The sequence below is a fragment of the Xenopus laevis genome, chromosome 1L, assembly GCF_017654675.1.
Source record: "Xenopus laevis strain J_2021 chromosome 1L, Xenopus_laevis_v10.1, whole genome shotgun sequence".
Lineage (NCBI taxonomy): Eukaryota > Metazoa > Chordata > Amphibia > Anura > Pipidae > Xenopus > Xenopus laevis.
Genome location: NC_054371.1, coordinates 202,187,231 through 202,209,568, shown reverse-complemented (window position 1 = coordinate 202,209,568; position 22,338 = coordinate 202,187,231). Strand labels below are relative to the sequence as shown.

Here is a 22,338-nt window from a genome sequence, read left to right as displayed (position 1 = left end):
TCCTCTGCTATTGTTCTGCCTAGACTGGATTTTTTTATATTGTATTTTTGAGGCTTGTAACTAAAGTTGGCTATGCACTGGCCATATTAGCTGCTGTCTTGGGCACTCTTAATTTAAGGTGGCCATAGACGTAACAATTACGATATTTCCTACAACCATTAATCGCAGGAAAGATTGTTTGTTTTCAATACAGACATTTTAAAGCTGAATTGTCAGATATACAGGTAGAAACAATAGAATTCTATCTGTATCCGATGATTGAGCAGTAACTGTGGCCAATGCCCAACCGATATTCAAGGCTTCTGTCGATATCAGCAAAGTTTCGTACAATATTAACTGTGCATCTATTGGCACCTTAAGGCCAGGGCCACTCTCCCTCTTATCTTCTTCTGCTGCAACCAAAAGCATAGTCTTCACTTGGGTGCAGGGAGACGCAGCAGATTATGGCAAAAAAAGGTAGAGTTCCTCCGTGTCTGCCTGCACCTACAGTAAGTGCAGGCACATCAACCAGAGCAGCAGTAGCAGAGAAGCGGGATGCAGGCCGAGATCCGTCTAGTGTGGCCCTACCCTTAGACAGCTTAGGTAAATGCACACAGGGGTGCGGGTGAAAACCTCCCTGAAGTGGCCATTACCCTTATGGGCTCATACATAAGTACATAAGGGTGGCCATAGACGCACAGATAATATCGAAAGAAAGAATTTCATATGATATTCAGTGTGTGTATGGTGGGAAAATAGCCGACCGATATCGGCAGAAGACTTTGATATTGGTCGGCTCGTTGATCGGGCTGGACGGAAAATTTAAATTGGGTGTCCAGACATCTGCCATTGTTAGTGCTGAATCGTCAGATACAGGTGGAATTCTATTGTTTCTACCTGTATATCTGACTATTCAGCTCTACACGTGTGTGAAGGGTTACTTTTCTTGTCTCTTGTTCTATCCTGTGTTATGGCTTGCAACTGTTCTTAGTTATTGCTGACCTAGACATTGAAACAAACAATCTTTCTTGGAAAGATCTTTTCCAAGAAAGATCATAATTGTTACGTATATGGCCACCACACTGCTGATATCTGATAGGAGTTTAGCCAGATATTGATCTGCAAAGGCTGGCAGATACTGTTAGGCTAGGACTTTAGTAGGCTAAGCAACTAATCCTCTCGTTACTGGTTTTCACAGACCCCTATGTGAGCAGTTCATTAGGACGGCATAAAAATGTTTGGGCCAGCCCAATTTGTCACACCACTTGGGTGGTCAAATTGAGTATCTTTTATGTTGAGTACCCTGCCAAACAAACAACAATGAACTGTTCTTGTGACATGTTTCTCTCTTTTTATGATTTAAAAGTTTTCCCACTGATTCATGCCCACTGGTCTCTTCTGTAGTCTTGTATTCTACCAACTGCTAATCATCTCCAACTGTTCACTGAAAACTACCTTCTCATATAGCCATATTGTATGAAAGCACATTACAGCGGGAGATTTTGTATGGTATGCATAAATAAACAGCGCTGATGATACAACCTTTTAGCAGCTTGGCTCTGATCTCTGCAGTGATCATCTTAACTTCTCTTTTTATGTCCAGATGTTATTGCTTGTATTTGCTTTTTCTCCTTGACAGTGATGGAAATTTCCACCGAAGGTACTTATAGGAGAGATATTTGTGTACATTAATATAAATACTCATTTGAGAAACACATGCTGATTCTGTATTAAATCATTCTGTATATTAAACTGAAATTCAGAACTTCACAACCTTCTGTGGTTCTCTTGTTAATTAAATCCAGAGCGTTCGTAATGATCGTGGAAGACTAAAAGGGCTACTTTATGGCTTTTTTTATTGACCGGTTATGAATTTTGAAAGCAATAAACAATTATTGACTTTTCATACAAAATAAGATGACTCCCACGGGTACAGGAGATAGATATTACTTTGTAAATCCAAGCAAACTTTCTAATATTTTTACTCACATTTCACTGGTGTGAAAATTTCTCACGGTTAATAGCCAGCTTTGAAGTATGGAAGGATAGAATGAGTAAGAACAGAGCTAGGGCCTAAGGCTATGGGCACACGGAGCTGTAGGCTCCACTTCTCTCAGCTTCAGTATTTTTGTAGGCGGAAACTGATCCTCTGCGCTCCTGCTCCATTCATTTAAGCAGCTTCCACTTGCGTGTAGTTATGCTCAGCGGAGGTCGCCCAAAAATTTCTCCTTTCATGTATTTGAGCTGTCCTCTGCTCCTCTGCATCTGAGACTAAGGCTATGGGCACATGGAACTGTAGGCTTTGCCACTCTCAGTCTGAGTATTTTTGCAGGCTGATTGAACTTGCTCCGTGCCCCTGGACACACACAGTCAGCCCAAAGATGTACTTTGTGTACTTGGACTGACGCTATGTGTGAGCGCATATGGGCAGATCTAATTTAGATCAACTGAGAGGGCACGGAGTGAATCGACTTCTCGCAGCCTGCAAAAATATAAAGGCTGAAAGCAGCAGTGTCTACAGCTCTGTGTGCCCATAGCCTAAAGCTCCACATACACAAGCCAATATATTGGGCAGTGTATGGGCCCCTAACGGGCTTCCCCAATTGGACCACATTGGTTTGTTGATGCAGCCCTCGATCATCTGTATTCATCTCGGGCCAAATTATCTAGGGCCCACAATTGGATCAGCCCAATATTGGCCACCTCATGTGGGCACATAGCGGAGAGATCTGCTTGTTTGGAGACGTTGCCAAACGAGGGGATCTCCCCATCTATGGCCATCTTAAGGGTATTGGCAATTGGGCGTTTTGCTTGCTGGATGACAGCAGCAGACAAAGCATCATTGTTCTCTTAGAGGCCCATTTATCAAAGTCCGAATTTCTCTCAATATTTTCTGAAAACAACTCCGACCAAATCCGCATGGGGTTTTTCTCCTTATTTATCAATACACTTTGCAGGGGAAAAACCTGAAAAAAAGTTTAAAAAAAATGAATCACACAGATTTTTCGGATTTTCTTTAGGTTATTGCACAAAACCCAGAGCAGATCAAAATACACACAAACTGTTTGATTGTGTTTGTCAGAGAACCATGGCAATCCAAATCCCTTACATAACTAAATGTAAATCAATGTAAACTTCTCTGCTTATGGCGTCTGCTATTAATTTGAATTTAAAAAGTGGGGAAGGACTACAGTACGGCAATGGGGGCAAAGTACCGAATGCAAAAAATGGTGCCACTTTTTCCACACAATGTAGCCTTTTTCACCCAAAAATTCCAGTGTATTTTCTCTGGCACAGAGTGGTAGAAAACTGTGCATGCATCACAATATCTGAAGCAACATGCCCAACTTTTGCACATCTTTGTGATGCCAGTGGTGCACAGGTTCTATACAACAGATGCTGCAGTTTAGCAGTTGAAGAAAGAGAAAGCCTTGTCATTGTAGAGTTGAACTGCACCAACCTGCTTGTCCATTCTGTGCTTTTACAGAACAATAAACCCTCCATGTTTATTTGGCTGTGTATATGTATTTGATGCTGTTGTGGTGTCTGTACTGTAATGCCAGGATTCCAGTCTTCTTACTTGGTGCAAATTATTCCCATTTGGTTTTTGCTTAATCATCTTCCAATAAAAGGGTCAGCACAAACCTCTTTGATGTGTTGAGTGAGAGGAACTGACCATTTGACACAGAGATGGTGGAGAAAAGCCACAGTTGCTGGACTGCTCACCAGAATAGACATTTACTAGCCAATTTATCAAATCCTACATTCCAGAGGAATGCGCTAATTGCCCTGTGAGGCATGACAGGTAGTTGTCAGGCAGGAGGTTTCTTTTGTAAATCCACCTTCTGTATTAGTAATATTTACTTTACTGTGTTCTGCAGTGTGGTTTACAGCAATCTGCTTCATATCCACAGCTGAGCCCAATTTGGACCATTTTGGGGGTCCTATATTGGGTGTTGCTAGCTGACAGGCCACAGAGGTTTTAGGATTAGGTAGGTAAGTGCCTGCCTCTCCTTCTCTACTGTGTCTATAATATTGCCTGTTCACTTTTTTTACTTGTTCCATGGCACCCAAACATCTCATGACACATTGTGGCCCCTGGGAATTTCATGACACACTGTGTCCCCTTGTTCTATTAATTTATTGTTCTGCTGTACAGTGCTGTATACATAAGTAGAGCTATATAAATACAAATATACATACATACTTCGGCCTCCAAGCATTTTGTGGCACACTGTGGCCCCCCAAGCATTTTAGACCGTCCCTGGCGCCAAGCCCCACAGAGACTTTATGATCCACCCTCCAGGCCCTGAACATACATTTTCCCTGAACTTATTTGTAATGTACTTCTGAAAGAATACAGTGAAACCTCAATTTTACATCCCCTGTTTTTAAGTTTTCCTTTTATTGTTTTTATTGATTTTTAAATTGTTGTTTTGTGATCCCACCTATATATTATGCATAATACATTTCCCTGATTTTACATTTTCCTGGATTTTACACCATTTTCTTCCTGGTCCCCTGAAAAACTTAAAATGGGGGTTCTACTGTATATTTTTTCTGATAAATGTGTACTCTACTGTAATGATCATTTTTATTGCAAAAGACAGAATGGTATTGCTACAGAAAAGGCACAGCTTATTGATGATCTTCCATTCGTTTCATGGGAAAAAATGATGCTTCCATCAAGTTTCATAATCCGCAACTGTTGTTCTGCAACAACAAAATGCCAGTCTGTGAGGCTGCTCGTGCTTCTGTGGCCCCTAGGCATTGAGACAGTTTTGACATCTCTGTAGAGATTCATGTTAAAGTTCAGTTGCCATCAATAGTGTGTTGCTGTTATATGCCATTGTAGAGAGTAATATAGGTTGCTTAGTGGATTTGGGTGTTAAGTGCAGTTGGGATGGGGAATGCCTTTGAAGTTCTTTGATATCCCACCATAAACAGACTGTCAGCGGGAGGGAGGGTGAGATCCCACTGACAGACACAAGATTGAGCTGAGGCTTTCAAAGTTGATGATTTGCTGTAAATTAGTTACGTTATTGTGCTTTTTGTCTGTTCCTATGAAGCGATTAGCCAACACTTGAAAAATGCTGGAAGCAAGGGCGTCAAACTCTCCTTTTCATTTTGTGGGCTGGAAAGCTGATTTTACATGTACTGATTCTGTTGTACAAAACAAAGTTATGGCGGCCCACCAATCCCGACCGATATTCAATTCTATTTGGATATGAGTTGGTGTGGAGATCAGGATGCTGGCAGATTGTATTTGCTGATGTATCATATCTAGCGGTATACATTGCATCTGCAGATGTGGAAATGCAGTGAATGTCCCATCCTACGATATCCATCTGTTTGGCCCCAGGGCCAGATATCTGTGAATATTGGCCTGTATGTGGGTGTTGCCATACTCTTTTGACTCCATCTCTCAGATGGGGGTCACTGACCCCAGAAGCCAAAAACTATTGCTCTTTGAGGCTACATTTTTATTGTTGTTGTTATTACTTATCTTTCTATTTAGGCCATCCTCTATGCATATCCCTGTCTCTCTTTAAAACCACTGCCTGGTTATTAGGTTAAATTGGACCCTAGGATCCAGATAGCTGCCAAAATTCCAAACCACATATAATATAAAATGAAGACCAATTGCAAATTGTTTCTTAATAGCACTGTATACATCATACTGTTCGTTAATTTAAAGACAAGCAACCCATTTAAGTCAGACGGGATTTTAGTGCCAGATCCTATTTGCTTAAACCTGAGTAGTACATACATACATATACACAGTGCTTGTTGTACAGGCCAGATGGTGGGATCTAGCTTGTTTCTAGCTCATTCTTCCTAAGTGCGCTGGCTCAAGGGCGACAAAGAACTTTTGATCGGACACACAAATTCCAGCTGCCCGGCACTTTAAATTGCTATTGTGTGAATGGTAATAGCCTGGGCGCACATGGTACATGCTGCCAATTAATCTCCTGGGAATGAATGGAATAATGTCCACTGGGGCCAGTTCTGCTGCTATGTCTGTATTCTAGATGGACTGCAATAATGTTTATCATGGTGTACCCTTGTAGTTATAAATAAATATATATATATTCATATACATGATGAATTCATCTGGATCTGATTTGGTTGATGAATTGTAATCATGAAAGCACACTATTCCTACAAACATGTTTATTGTGGTGGGAAATGGGCCAGCGAGCATTAAGCTTTATTTTTATTCCTGCTGGCCTGGCAGGTTCCCCTGCTTCCCAAGACTTCAGCACTGAAGGCGGTCTAAAATCCAGGAGGCTAACGTCATAAAGATGCAATGTTTGCTATAAGTCTAGTCACCCATAGGTCAGCATTTACTGGTCAGCAGTTTGAAGTTGGACACCTGATTGGTTGTTGTGGGCTACTAGGACCTGGCTAAACTCTGTACCTTTTTATTATATTACCCAGAATGTGGATTTATTTTGCTGCTATATGGCAAATAATCAAATTTTCAATATATATCTATTTGTTTTCTAAAAGGGATGGTACTCGAAGCACTTCGTTTTCCGAATTTGCAAACTAAATCTCCCTGAATCTCCACTGTGTCTCTGCCCTTAAACTAGAGAACTGCACCAATCCTTGAAAAGTTGCACATTTTACTAGAGAGCACCAAAATAAGCTTGCTTTTTTCTGACTTTAGAATTTGTTTGAGGAAAGTATTAGTGACCATTGATTTGTTTTCATTTTCTCGCCCTGCAGGGCCATTCACTAAGGCCAAACTCATTATCATTGATACTTATGTAAATACTAAGCAAACCTCAATTCATTCTCCGGGTTTTCCCCCTAATCTTTTTCACTTGTTTCTCACTGAACAAAAGCTATTTATTAAACTGCTCAGTCCCCTTTCCTACATTCCTGGATGACTCATTTCAGGAGATTCCTGCTTTAACTAAAAATCTGTGAAAATTCACAGTGTCAACAACATGCTGATTGTCACTCGAAAACTGACAATGACATTCATGAGGTGTAAGGTACTTGTCTGAGGTTCTACAGCAGCTTCATCCATAGAAACACAGATTTTCCTGTTATATAGATTTATTTATCAATTATTTCCTTGTGAAGCAACCAGTTAGGGTTGTATTTAGGGTTGCCACCTGGCCGGTATTCTACCGGCCTGGCTGGTAAAAATTATGGCTGATCCCAATGTTATTAATAGGGAAAAAATATAAATATATAGGAAGGCCAGTATTTTTTTCCAGAAAAGGTGGCAACCCTAGTTGTATTTATGTCCAGTGCTGCCCTAGGTGGGGGGGATTTCTTTTACCCAAGTTTTTTTTTCTCAATTGGCACTTTAGGCTTCTATAGAAATACAACCTCGTAACCACCCATTATCCATTTGCAGGGTCACACCATCACTACCTCAGGTTACAAAATGTTTTAGGGCAGGGGTCCCCAACCATTTATAATCATGAGCCACATTCAAATCTAAAAAGAGTTGGGGAGTTTAACTCCTATATCGGCTGGCAGCCTACAAGAGGTTTTTATGCAACCAAAACTTGCTTCTAAGCCAGAAATTTAAAAATAAGAACCTTCTTTGAGGCAACTGGGAGCAATATCAAAGGGGTTGGGGAGCAGTATATCTGTTGGGAATTGCAGCTTTAGGGCAACAGGCACACTGAACGTTTGTCTTTACAACTTTCCACAGGGGATTATTGCCGAAAACATTTATATCACCTAGACGAACATGACCTGTAAACTCACCATACATGTACCAAAAATATGATCAGCCTGTGTATGTCCACTTTTACTCTCAGCAGCTCGTGTGTGCTGCACCTAAAATCATTACTTATCCCTATGTACAGTGGATATTTGTTCATCTCTATCTGGCTGGCTTGAATATTTAATCTGCCATTCCATGATGTTAACCAAGGTATGGTGCATCCGCAACAGAGAAGTGAAGAAGAGCTGCATCTCCACTGTCTACTGTTCTGATAGTTTGGGCTGTTAGACCTTAAAGGGGGGAACAAGAGAAAGTAGGTGGCCAATTGTTTGGATACCATATTGGATTGGCATGTGTATAGCAGCCTTAAGGTGGCCATACACATCTTTTTTTCGGCCACTGGTCGTAGGAAAGAGAGTTTGTTTTGATTACAGACATTTATAGCTGAATCTTTGGATATACAGGTAGAAACAACAGGATTCTAAAGGTGGCCATACACATGGAGATCTGCTCGTTTGGCGATGTCGCCAAACGAGCGGATCTCTCCCCGATATGCCCACATTGAGGTGGGCGATATCGGGCTGATCCGATCGTGGGCCTTAGTGCGTAACGAACGGATAAGAATGGGGACGAAATGGGCGGTTGGATCGTGGGGCCGCATCAACAAACAGATGCGGCCGCGATCCTACGGGATTGTTACCCTCCCAATCGACATCTGTCCAACTTTCGGCCAGATATCGATTGGGGACGCTGTCGGATGGCCCCACACACTGGCCAATAAGCTGCTGTCTCGGTCTGTTGGCAGCTTCTATAGGCCCTTAGGGGGGCCTTAACTGTATCTGATGAGCCAACTGATATTCAAGTCTTTTGCCGATATCGGGCGGCTCATCTACCATCATACAAACGCAGGATTAGTTTTGTACTATAATATCTGTGTGTCAATGGCCACCTTTATCATAAATTATACTCATTTGGGAATGCTTCAGTGCTTGAAAATCAGCACAAAGGTATTAATGAGGTGGTGGTCAATCAAATTACAATTACCTTAAGGTGACCTCTTGGATAAGCCTACAATAAACAAAGGCTTGAGTCCATTAGGAATGTCTTGCGAACAGCTAATCTTGCCACCCGATACCAAACTGACAAAAGGCAGGGGGTAAGCAAGTTACAGCCCCTCCCCGGATATCTGAAAGGCACGTAAAATCCATGAAACCAACATTTTTTCACACCAAAATAGTACATTCTCCAACAGCATAGTGACATTATTGTCAGAAAAATTTAATCTATGTTTGACTGGGGAAAAAAATTGTGATGTAGAGTTTTTTGCGGACAATGATGTACATGAATGTATATAAATGGGTAAGTGTCTTTCCTTTCACTACTCCAAGGCAATTTTGCCATCTCTTTAAGATTCCAGCTATCTTTATAACGAAAAAATTCAGACCCCTGCTGTAGTGGATGATAAAGACTGCAACAGCACACTCTACTTACAGTTGATGTATTCCAGCTTTTATTTAAGGTTATTTTTCATTTGTTTAAGTAAACACATATAGAATGCAGCTATTCCATTTGCAATTGGCTCTTGGATTAGTGAATTAATAGCAGTGGAAATGTAAATTACAAGGAGGATGTTACAGATTAAGCCTTGTGTAGATTGTGCCTAATGTTTACTGTCCAATGTTTGTCTTTCTGAAGTGATTAAATGCCTCTTAATAACCCTGTTTCAGTCATTAAGTTCTAGTTGTGCATTACTACTCTCTTATAATTCTGCTACTATCAGCCACTATCAAAACATGTGCTCTCACATTTGTGCTAGATGTGCAGATTTTAGCCTCATATCCGTCAAACGATTGTACGTCTTCCGATCTGCAACTAACCATTTTGATTAAATAAAGTATTAAAAGTATAAATCAGACTATGTTCTTGCCATGACAACAATCATATGAAAGTTATACACACCAAATAGTAGTGACAGTCACCCGTTGATATCGTCAATACATGCAGAGAAATTGTCCTTGGCCGATATAACTATTCAAATCATATGCAAAATGGGGGTCGGGGAGGGAATTTGTGTGACTTTTTGTCCCAAAACAAGGAAGTAAAAATTTTTTCCCCTTCCCACCCCTAATTTACATATGCAAATTAGGGTTCGGATTCGGTTCGGTATTCGGCCGAATCCTTCGCCAAGGATTCGGGGGTTCTGCCGAATCCAAAATAGTGGATTTGGTGCATCCCTAGTCCATATTGGCAAAGATCACTCTTGGCGACCTCGCCAAACTAGCATGTCTTCAGGTGTAAGTCCAGCTTTAGGCCCAAGTGGGCTCCTTGCTGCACATATATGGCAACCACAGAAGTCTATACAGGCATGTGTTTGAGTGCGTCTCATGTTTTAGTGTGGTCACATATGGTGTTTTGATGAATAGCTCTTAGGCATCTGATTGTGTCATGCCCTCCCAATAGATATACTTGTGGGTGTGTGGGATGATAATATAGTAGGATATGTTTGTACAGGTATAGGATCTGCTATCCGGAATGCATGGAACCTGGGGATTTCCAGATAAGGGGTGTTTCTGTAATTTATATCGCCATACTAAACAAAAACATTTAAACCTTGAATAAACATAATAGGATTTTGCCACCATTATGGATTCATGCATTCAAATTGGGCAGATTTAAGCTGCTGATTCAGCCTATTCAGACCAAGTCAGCAGCTTATCCCTCCGCTGAGCCTGCAAGGCCGGTGTCTGGCCAAAGATCTCCCAGATGTCAATTGCCAGGTTTAAGAAATCCAGTCGGAATGAGGACTGTATCAGGTTGTTCATGTAGTCCTTGTCCACCTCGGGAAAGATTAGGTTGTTCGACCTCTCATAACACGCTGGAAAATAGCGTCTTTCCGTTTCAGTTTTACTTTTCTTTTTTTTTTTACTGCTCCCAGTTCTTTAATTGTCGTTCTTTGTATGTGTTTGCCTCTAGAAACAGTGAGAATCATTGTGACACTTCAAGACCAGTTAGTCTGTAACGTCTATGGATCTTAATTAATACAGCACAAAACAAAGGTAAGGTCTTCCTAGATTTAAATATTATCTTTTTAGAGCCACACTTCTTGTTATCTTTTTAAGCTGAAAAGAAAAGCGTAAGGTAATAGAAGGTCTGTGGACTTGATTTAGCCAACAGTAATGTTATCATAATTCACTGTCTATTAAAAGGAGAGATATCCTTTAATATTTCCCTTTGTATTTATCTAATGGAAGTATTAAAAGGTAAATGGTATTATTTTTTTTTTAACATTTTTTGTTTATCCTACTTAAAAAAAAGTGTTACTGGCAGAACTTGCTTTTGTCAAAACTACCATTGTCTCAGGCTGGCTGGTCACAGTCTTTCCTTATCCCCTGAGACTTATGGTTTTTTTTTCACATTCACAATGCTTTGGCAAGGACCCTTTAAAGAAAAGAGAAGGAATATTAATCTGTATGAAAAAACGTGTGGTTTTGCAAGCAGATGGGGTGGAAAATACTACAAAAAATAAAAATGGTCTTAATGATGGCTGTTCCGGACTCCTAAAAATAGCACAGGTACAGTCCATGGAAGTGTAAATAATTTCCTTCCCATCTTCACATGTATGTTTCAAACCTAGTTGTGATATTCATTTGCCTTTCACTGTTTGTTAAATGCAACTGAAAAATATTACTTTATACTTTATATACAATGTTCCTTTTTTAATATCATAAAAGCAGACCCTTACCCAGAATTTTTCTGTTTTTTCTTTTTCTGTATAAACCTTGGCTTTTTATCACATCCATCTTTATACAGGAATGTGTATTGAACAATTAAAACAGGAAACTGCTGGAATTCCCATTACCATTGTGTATTAATAGGGAAATGTTTCTTAATCTCCTGGTTGTTTCCACAATCCAACCTGCTCGGGGGGGGGGGGGGGGGGATTGTTTGTTTAAATTAACCAGGGAGCACCAATGAATCACCAGCTACAAACTGTTTGAAGCTACAGAGTAAACACATTACTTAACCGTAATACACTAGCTACGGAAGTGCACCATGGCAATTTTAATACAGCCTTTTCTCTTGAAAGGCCATGGATATAGTAACATGCCCTGCTACTATTTTATGGGCTTCTGAACGAGAGCCAAAAGCACAAATCCTATTTAAGGAAATTTCTCTTTGGCGGTGGGAGAGGGGGAGTGTTAATTCTTATGCCCTGTGTAATACGTTCATGAAGTTTAAGACTAATGGCACGTGGTGTTTTGCCCATGCCATCCATAAGAACACCGTCGTGGTCAGTGGATGACAAAACATCTCTGTCTACCCGTCACCCCTTTAATGGATAGTACCCTGGCTGTTGCAGAAGGAGCAGTGATAGACGGAGGGGTGATTCGATCAATGCGTCGGATGAATGCCCTGAGTGCCATAGGCCTAAAAATGCCCAACTTTTTGTACCTATCATATACATGTAAAGTTATAATTATTTATTATTATTTTTTTATATGAAGTGCTGCAACACTTTCCAGAGACTATACATCATAAACATCCGTCACTTTCCCGGTGGAGCTTACAGAAAAAGTCCCTATCACATGCACACTATTGATGTGCGGGTTGAGAAAAACTCTTCCCGCACCTGACCCTAACCCGCTGTGTGCTCCTATTTATATTCATACACCCACCCCACTGTGACATCACGGCGCAAGTATATAAAAAGTAGCGCCTCCACTTTGTGCGGAGATAGGCCTAAACATGTCTCATCCCGCACATCCCTAATACACACACACACACTAGAGTACCTGCATGTATGTTTTGAGTGTGCAAATTTCTTGCAGGCAGTGCCCTGGCTGCATTGAGCCTAGGACCACTGCACTGTAAAACCATTAACCATTGTACCACCTTGTCAACGTGGCTTGATATGACACTTAATTATATTAAAGAAAGAATGTGAAATTTTGTGTTTTTTTTCCCCGTCGGCCTGTATTGATCATCCAATACCTCCTTCATTGGAGCCACGATCAAAAAGGATAAAATAAAGCTACTTTAATGCACAATGGAAAATTCTGCCATATATGTTTCCTTTCTTAAAAACACATTCAAATAAGGCTTTTATGCTTACATATTTTTGAAAGGTACAAACCTTTCCGTTTGTTTGTTTCCACTTACTCCGTGTTTCCCAACACAGATTGCTGTGTTTGGAAACAATCAATTGGATGGGCTGCCGGAGGTCTAGCAGGCAGGGAACAGCTGGTAACTTTGTGTGAAGGCTCACTGCGATAGGCTTCATGCAACCAACTTAGATGTACTTAATGTTTGTATAAAGTGATGTGTGGGCTGGCCTGATACCCTTTCGGGGTCGTGGCCGGGTCTGGGTTGACCTTACAATGCCAGCTTCTGACTTCCGGGTTCAACTTTTATAGATGCGCGCCTGCTCACCCCACCCCTTTTGTGACGTCATCGGCAAGGCAGATCGGTGTGGGTCTATAAAAGGAGCGCCGGAAGTTGGGCTCAGGTGGGCGCAGGTGGAGGGAAGGTGGATATTGTGCGGGTCGGTTAAAATCGACCCACACATCAGTACTTGTATAGCAATTCAATTCCCACAGTGCCTTGCACACTTCTAATTAACAGACTAAGGAGGAGAATAAGGAGTTCCTGTGTGCACAGAACATCCCTACCTCTGCATTGTACTTCTGATAAAGTTTAACTACAAGCATTAGTGCGTGGGAGGTGAGAAATAAGCAAAATAATAAAATTCCCCTTAACATGGAAACCTTTCGGATGGCTGGACATTGGTTTAAACAAGTGAACCATTTTGACCTTCTAAAGGGAAGAGCAGCGCTATAAACAATTGTGGAATACTTTGTGCTGTCTGAGATTATGTACAGGAAAAGCCTGTAGATTGCATCTGTGCACCTTGGCTCCAGAGAAGAAAATCCCCATGTTCTGGACAAAGACACAAAGTCTGCTTCATACTTCCCAGTTAGCGGTCCATCCAGAAATCCCCAACAATCTAAAGCAACCCACCGTGACAACCAAAGAACTATCAACAGCGAGGATTAAAGATTTATCTCCAGCTAATGCTAACATAATATTGTTGTACTTCTCCTTGCAGGGGAAAGGTGGTCCGTTTATTTGTATTCTTATTTTTTATGACCATTTTAGTTGTAGAATTATTTCTTATGGCTTCTTTAATCAAGTTTGGGTTCTGCTTTTCTTTATGAGCAGTGTTAGATTTGGCGTGTAAGTGGTTCAGTGGCCAACCCGGATTACCCAGGCATGTAGTTAATTTATAAACCAAGCTGGGGATAGGGAGCATAATTGTACATGGCCAAAAACCTCTTGAAAACCACCCCTGGGTGGTGGATGTCTCTGTTAATAAGTCACACAGGCTAGATTACCAAGCTCTTCTCAGGGAAAATCAAATGAATCCAATCTTACTATGCCAGCCTGTGTGTGCACAATGCCTCTGCAATATTTTTTAAACATATTACATTTTTATGGTTTACAATAAATACTGTAATTCTGCTCTGCGACAACTGTTGGTTATTGTGGTGGGACCCTTTTTGCTCAGTGGCCCTGAACTGACCATGCCCACACTTATGCTTGCTAAAAGTGAGCATCTACTTTTTGTGGAAAAGTAGGTAATATATGGTGTGTATATATATATATGGTATATATCTCCCAGAATGCTCTGATACAGAGCAAATGTGGAGAATAACAGGGGCTGTGTTCACTGAGGCTGACAAAACCACTAACCTATGTTGGAATTGAGTTATCGCCTGTAGAAAAGGGTAGGGGCTGAGCTCTGCTATAAATACTAAATATTTGTCATTCTTCTGGATTAAGATGCCCTAATAGTGGCTAAAAAATGCAGGTTTCTATGATATTCAGGCAACAGTGGACCAATATGTTCTGATGCCACAATTAACTTTATTTTCCAATGTTGTCTGAATAGTAAAGTGCCCTGTCTGTGGAAACCCCTGCTGCAAATATAACACAGGTGTGTATCATTCTGCAAATGACACTGGATACATCTGGCTCTTCTGCAATTTGAGTGAGTTCCCACAATGGTTATAGATATATTTTTACGAAGAAAAAAGGTAAAATGAAGGAAATGTTTTATACATCTTGAAATACAGGGAATGGGATAGAAGCCATAGAACTTCACAGCATCTGATGTTTTCATGCCGCTGGATATACTGTTACAGATGCTTGTGATTATAACTTTGCAAACAATTGTCAGGGAAAAGTTTGTCTGATTTCCAATGGCCGCTGAGTAGCGGACGTGGAGTTGAATTTCAGATGATGCGTATGTAATAACTTACATGTGGGTAAGGATATAAACGCAACTCCTTTAGGAAGTAGTTGGCGGTTTATTCTTTCGTGTACGCATCGCTTTGCATCAGTGGCCTCGTTTCATCACGAGTCATTGTTTGATATATTATAATCTAAACCCTGTGGCCTTCTTCCATGACAGTGCAAAATGATTGATGGTTCCATTTGCACAGGCGCCTAATCATTTACACATTTCACTATTATCGGTTTATCTTTCAAAGCCTTTTTATAAAAACATATGCAAATGTCATCATGTTTGGGTAATGATTTGCTGTTTTCTGGAGAGGCTGTAATACAGGTTTCTGGCACTGCCTTGCAGAAGACGACCTTCTCAGTTCTTACAAGTACATAGGTCCCTGGGAATATCAACACCAAAGCGGGCAATGACTAGCACACACTCAGTGTTACTGGGACTATGTTACTATATACAATCTTACTGGGAAATTAGTAGCTGCTTCTTAGGAATGGGTTCGATCATTTCTGTTGGCAGCATAATTAAACATTTCTTGCTCCATGTGAAACAAGCTCAAGTAGTTCACCTTAAAATTAACTCTTGGTATAATGTAGGCGGTGATATTCTAAAACAGTTTGAAATTGTTATTAATTTTAAAAATATTCAGCTATTATCTGGTTGCTATGTAACCCTATAGAAGGACAAAAGTTTTTTTTTTTTTTGCTGTGGGCAAGGCTTGATTCAAGATGGACAGATGGTGGCAGGCACATAGATACCCCAACTGCTGCCCCGTAACTTGCGCTTCATTCAGGCAAGCAGGAGATAGCAGCCTGCATCTAAGTTGGCCAGTAAGGACAGGGTTGGGTTGGGATTCTTGATCTGGCACTCTGTACAGAGAGCAGCAATCCTTTGGGCACAAGTCTTCTTTAGATCAGTGTCCCCATTAGTTCTCTTACACTTGCTCACCCCTGGGGTCTTAAATAACCCCTCAGGGCCAGGGCACTCTAAGGGGCCGATTCACAAAGGGTCGAATATCGAGGGTTAATTAACCCTCGATATTCAACTGGGAATTAAAATCCTTCGACTTCGAATATCGAAGTCGAAGGATTTTAGCGCAAATAGTGCGATCGAAGGATTGTTTGAATAGTTCGATTTGTAGTCGTAGTCGAAGGTCGTAGTAGCCCATTCGATGGTCGAAGTAGCCCAAAAAACACTTCGAAATTCGAAGTTTTTTTACTTCGAATCCTTCACTCGAAGTTAGTGAATCGGCCCCAAAGTGTTGTCGTTTTATTTGCAGATTAAGAGAAGTGGGTCTTTCCCCAGGTCTGTTGATCTGCACTAAAAAGTGCAGCTCCCACTTGCGTTCAGGCATGCAGAGCAGAGGTTAGCCCAAAAATGCAACAGCGGGCATGTTCAGGTCACCTCCGCTCTGCTTCTGTTTAAACAAAATGGCAGTTGTACTAAATTGTATGTACAAAATGTCTAAATGTCCTAATTAAATTGATATGGATGAGTGCAGATGATTTCTTTTCTTGGTTGACAAGGGATATTTTGCTACTATTTCGTCACCCATGTGATTACCATTTCAGCAGCCATGAGCGGCACCACGCGGGATATTGCCCTCCACTAACTTGTATGGTAATCCCCTGGAGCCTGCTGATGCTTATTACAGTACTGTATAGCAAAAGCCATTTCAAGAATTATACTATAAAGCAAATATGCATTCACTCCCAACACCCACTATTATTAACATTCAGAGTTTAGAAATTATAGAATGACATGGATAAGAGGTGCAAAATAACCCAAAAATACTCCCCACAGAGTAACCAAAATACACAATATTACAGCTATTGGGTTTGCACACTCACAAACTGCAAATACACAGTGGTATGAATTATATAAAAATCTTTATATATATATATATATATATATATATATATATATATATATTTATCAATCAATGCATTGCACACACAGGTCACTCGTTTATCTATCAAAGATGAACATATATATGTACAGCAATGTCATAAGTAAAAATACATACCACCATTTGTCAAGGCTATTGCGCCAAAACGTTGGGGTTAATTCTCATTGCACAGAGCAGCCATTTCCAGAATTATACTATAAAGCAAATATGCATTCACTCCCAACACCCACTATTATTAACATTCAGAGTTTAGAAATTATAGAATGACATGGATAAGAGGTGCAAAATAACCCAAAAATACTCCCCACAGAGTAACCAAAATACACAATATTACAGCTATTGGGTTGGTTTGCACACTCACAAACTGCAAATACACAGTGGTATGAATTATATAAAAATCTTTATATATATATATATATATATATTTATCAATCAATGCATTGCACACACAGGTCACTCGTTTATCTATCAAAGATGAACATATATATGTACAGCAATGTCATAAAGTAAAAATACATACCACCATTTGTCAAGGCTATTGCGCCAAAACGTTGGGGTTAATTCTCATTGCACAGAGCAGCCATTTCCAGAATTATACTATAAAGCAAATATGCATTCACTCCCAACACCCACTATTATTAACATTCAGAGTGGGCCCCTTTTTCTACTTTATTGCAGCTGCCAGACACAAGGTTTTGTCAGCTATGGGCTAGTGACACCATTCTGGGCTCTGTATGGCTTGTTATCAGCATGAGGTGAGTAAGCTTGGGGGTAGGACAGTGGTGAGACTAAGAATTTCATCATAGACCACATTCAAAGACCCATTTAATACCATGAAGAAATGTCTGTATTGTTTGAGGATCAGTAGATGGCATGCAATAAATATCTGCCCAAGAAATGTGACTTTGGATGTGTGTGTGGTATGCTGACTCTTAGCGGAGAACCTCAGCCATTGATTATCAGTGGGTGCTGTCATATGCAGTACGTGCTGTTATAAATGCAACTTTTGTTTGCAGAAAAAATTCCAAATGTATGGGAAAAGCTACAGATCATTTTTAGTTTATTCTGAAAAGCATGGAAGAAATCATAGTTTAATTTAATCAAGCTGGGCTTCCTCATCATCATAAAGCGGCAATAAACATTTCAATATAACATTCTTTCCATGATTTTAAAAGACAACGTCTTGGTGAAACCGTGCAGCAACGCTATCCCACAGAAAGCTTGTAATAAAATCCTCTGCCCAAAAAATGGCCCTTTTACACGTTTATGAACGACTGGGTGTAATTTCAGCTTCCTGTTGGAGCGAGAGACCTGGGAGCCCTAAATTCAGTGACATTATTTTATACTTTTTTGTTAATTTTTCTTAGGTTTTTTTTTTCATATTGTTCATTTTTTGTAATGGTAAATTAAAAATGGATTTTTAAATTGCAGTATAAAGTATTTATATTTTGGACTAAACCATAAAAATATGCCCATAAGAGTTATGTAGTTATGTATGGTGCCTGGCTCCCACTTGAGTATTAGCCTTTCTGTTAGTATTATTCTTTAAGCTTAATATAGAAAGGCAGCCATACTTGCACGGTTGCATTGAAATTAAATTGAAGGTACTTGTATGCAAGCACCCTTCTTGCACTTCGGTATAGTTGTGGCAGTGGTCATTGTGTCTGTCCTGCCTCTTCTGAATCCTGCTCTAGTGAAACAATGGAACCCTGGGGCTATTGCCTCCTTGAAATATGGTGGTAATTCCATGGTTTCCATAGTGCACTGCTTCAATAGGCCCAAAAGACTTGAGCCCAAATAATTTCTTGCAAATATCATTTTAATGCTAAGTGCCAGGAGTGAAGCAGTCCAAACTCTGACACATACTAATACAGTATATTTTGCAGAGTTTTACAGAAATCATAAGGGACCTTAGATTATAATCTCTACTTGGGCAGGGGCTAACGTGAATGATGAGCAATCTCTTTCATTATATTTATTATTAATAATAATAATAATAATAATAATAATATACAGGTATGGGACCTGTTATCCAGAATGCTTAGGGAAAAAAAGAAATCATTTTTAAAAATGTATTATTTGATTGAAATGCAGTCTATGGGGATGTCCTTTCTGTAATTTATAACTTTCTGGGTAAGATGTTTTCAAATAAAGGATCCCATACCTGTACAGTTATGGGACCTGTTATCCAGAATGCTCTGGACCTGGGGTTTTCCGGATAACTGATCTTTCTGTAATTTGGATTTTCATACCTTAAGTCTACTAGAAAATCTTGTAAACATTAAATAAACCCAATAGGCTGGGTTTGCTTCCAATAAGGATTAATTATATCTTAGTTTGGATCAAGTACAAAGTACTGTTTTATTATTACAGAGAAAAAGGAAATCATTTTTAAAAAATGATTATCGGCATATATAGGCTTTTATATTCTTATTTATTTATTTCAAACTAGAATTAATAAAGTATTTGTATCAAAAATTATTTTGGATGTTGAAGCCTGTTCCCCCTATCTAAGATAAAAGTTGTCTAAAAACAAGACTGCAAATCCTCTGCAAGATCATAAGGCAAATCCTTTAACCGAATCGTGCAGAGGAGTAGGAGGAGGCAGGAATGTAGTAGCTGATGGATTATAGTAGCATTTTCTGCAGGAATGAGGGGGCTATTTGTGCTTCTAATACATCCCTATTAGTAGATAAATGTTCTTGTTTGGCAACTGAGACTTTGTTCAGCAAGTGTTTGTTAAGAAAAGTGCTCAATTTTTTTTGCTGCACTACCTCTCTCTCCTGCGAATAGCTTGTCTTTCTTTTTCCTTTGGAAAATATATAAATAAAGTATTGAATTAATGACCATTCTGAACAAACTGACCCCGAGGTTGCTAACCCCTTCCACGTTTGTGAGTTTTGAGGCCTAGAAGGGTTCTCCAGTTCGTGTAAAACAAACTTTGTGTCACACATCAGCTCCAGCTTGGGGATCCGGTGGGAAGGAAACTCTCCTACGAAGGGGCCTATATAGTTTTTTGACATTTGAAACTTGTCAAGGCAGGACGTAAAACTTCATGACCTATTCTTTCCAAATAGTCTTCGACTACCTTTCATGGTTAATTGAATTTTAACACCACTTCCTTTATAGCCATCTGGAAGCCATTAGGAGGCAAACTGACTTGTGCGTAATTGATAATTGTGGTTTTCATGCATTCGGTTTGGCTGTGGTGTCTTGGTTACTGAAAGTTTTTTTTTTTTTTCAAAAGACACAAACAAGCCTTTAACATTTTCCTTTGCACGGTATTGTGTATACAGGGGAGAAATGATCATTAGAATAATCTAACAGGTATTTGTAGCTAATTAAAATAGGAAGATTTAGGGAATCACATGATCTATAAATGTGCAAGTCATTTCACACACTTAGTTATGTGCTATGTGGGTTTTGCAGAGTCATGAGCTTCATCCTGGAAACCCACCATTGTATATTATTCTTAAACAGTCTCCACCGACTTACAAGATTGCAGGCGTGTCATGTGTTGTTAATGAAGAGAAACTCAACTAGTAAGTAGGACTTTGTCAATTGTATGCAGATTGTGTGAGTGTCTCTGGCAGTGTCCTCTAGACGTTGTCCATGAGTCCAAATAATCTTGCTCCAGCATCTTTTACAAGAAGTCAACCCCCTGACCAGGTTTGTAAATTAAAACTGTTGTTATTATTATTGCTTTTATTTATAACACTGACTCCACCGCACTATACAGAGATCATGCATTATTTACATCAGTCCATGTCCCAGTTTAGATTACTAACTAAAGTCCCTATTACTTGGGCAGATCCGCTCATTTGGAGAGGTTGTGAAACGAGCGGATCTGTCACAGACCAGCCCACCTTCAGTGGGCAATATTGGGCTTATCCATTCATGGGCCCTAGCACCCAATGATTGGATCACTATGTCAATGTATCAATCCAGTCCTTGTTCCATCTTGATTTTTAAACCTGCCCAATCTGCCTTTCGGGAACTTTTATTGGCCCATGTATTGCCATCTTTAATATGGTTAATTTTATCTGCATTATGTTCGATATGACTTTTTGCAGGGTTTGGCTGTAAAGTTATAATTCCCAAGGGGGGTTTGTGTAAAGTGTTTACCCCCCCAGGTCAGAAAACTGAACAGGCCTGGGGCCTGTGTGCGATGTTCTTTTCTTCTTCCTTCTTGTCCCAGGTGCGCATGTGCAGGGGAAGTGAAAATTTGAGCTTTCAGCAAAAAGCCAATGTTTCACTCTACTATGCATGCCTTCCCTGGAGCCATTGAAGAATGAAGAAGTTGAATAATAGGATACCCTGGACCTGTACAGTTATCTGCAAACAGAAGCACAGCGCAGATTTGAACACTCCAGGGCATCGAGACCAATTGCAAATTGTCTACATCATACTATAAGTTAATTTAAATGTGGTTTACCTTTTAATTGTTTTTTTAGTTACTATTCGAACTGAGCTTTTTTAGTTTAGCACCTGTGTTCATAAATCAGCCCTATCCAACATGCCAATGTGGTGGAACTAGCTACTTCTGATAGAGCAGCACTAGTGACATAATTGCTTATGTTGCCCGAGCCAAAGGCACTTTGGATTTATGTTTGCCCTGCATGGAATTATGTCATGTCGACCATTCAATCTGAGTGATCCAAAATTGACTGGAGCTTCTTTATTGCAAATTACATCATTCTAACATCTTGGTGTTGAATGTTATTACCTTGGATCTTCACTGACTGGTGGTTGGTCACATTCCCTCTGATTGCTGGCACCATTGCTTTCACCGTGTGATTTATATAGTAAGGTACATAAATGTCTAGCGCTGGCCCCTTAGAAATAGCAAAAATAGACACCATAAGCTAAAGGTGCCATGAATCTGGCACCCTTGTATGTCACCACCACACAGGCATTTACTAGGAACTAAATGAAACTCCCCATGTTTGCAGTCAAACATGAAGTGCAGTAAGTTGCTGTTTATAGAGGAGATGTGAATCGGAAACAAAAGTGATGCACTAGATCACTTTTGCATGATCTAGTGCATGGCTTGTCTGTTTGTGTAGTGTTATAGGAGCGTGTCTAATATTCCATTGGTCTTTGGCGCACGGTATTACTGCATTGTCATTAAAAGGAATATGGTCTGCTGACTTCTGCTTTCTAGTCTTTTGCAACTTTCTATAGAATAAGTACAAGGTACTGTTTTATTATTACAGAGAAAAAGGAAATAATTTTTGTAAAAATATGAATTAAATGGATAAAATGGAATCTATGGGAGGTGGCCATTCCATAATTCTGAGCTTTGTGAATGATGCGTTTCTGGATAATGGATGCCATACCTGTACTGCCAATAACAAAGGCTCTGTTGCTTGTTAAAGCTGTACACTAGTTTTATCATGTTTTCACACTAGTTTTATCATGTTTTCATGAGAACTTGGTGATGATTTAATTGGATAC

At 39.9% G+C, this 22,338-nt stretch overlaps 1 protein-coding gene across 2 annotated transcripts in view; it reads left to right on the top strand.

The window, feature by feature from the left end:
• Positions 1–22,338, top strand: part of lhfpl2.L (LHFPL tetraspan subfamily member 2 L homeolog) — an 83,108-nt gene that overhangs the window by 15,712 nt on the left and 45,058 nt on the right. Inside the window, exon 2 of one of the 2 annotated variants that reach the window (XM_018265470.2) lies at positions 10,646–10,728. The exons of the other annotated variant lie outside the window; for it this stretch is intronic. The gene's annotated coding sequence lies outside the window, so the exon portion shown is untranslated. The remainder of the gene's footprint in view (positions 1–10,645; positions 10,729–22,338) is intronic. 2 annotated transcript variants of the gene reach the window in all.